Source organism: Bison bison, unplaced genomic scaffold (assembly GCF_000754665.1).
Source record: "Bison bison bison isolate TAMUID 2011002044 unplaced genomic scaffold, Bison_UMD1.0 scf7180017859894, whole genome shotgun sequence".
Classification (NCBI taxonomy): Eukaryota; Metazoa; Chordata; class Mammalia; order Artiodactyla; family Bovidae; genus Bison; species Bison bison.
Genome location: NW_011490466.1, coordinates 5,613 through 6,044, shown reverse-complemented (window position 1 = coordinate 6,044; position 432 = coordinate 5,613).

Below are 432 nucleotides of genomic sequence, written 5' to 3'. Positions count from 1 at the left end.
GCTCTAAGTTGGCCATTTAACATTTTTTTAGTGTTTTTATGAACTCATTAATTTAAATGTTTGATGTTTTGTAGTCCCTTGAGTTAGCATCTTTATCGATGCTCAGATTTCTCTAAGCATTGCCTCATAAATGTTTCACAGTCTTATTATTAAATTTAGTTACACATCATCTTTTGAATGTTGAATCTTTGTATCAGGAATTACTTTTAATGATAGTACGTGTGTGTGTGTATATATATATACAACCATCCAACTATATCTTTTTGTTTTTTACAGTCATAGTATATTTGATTTTCTTGGTTTTCCAGGCTTGTCATCACATCTACAAATTGTGATCTTTTTCATCTTCATTTTTGAAATTTGTCCCTCCAGGTTTTTTTGTTTTGGGTTTTTTTTTTTTTTTTTTGCTTAATTGTTACAGCTGGTAGGAAA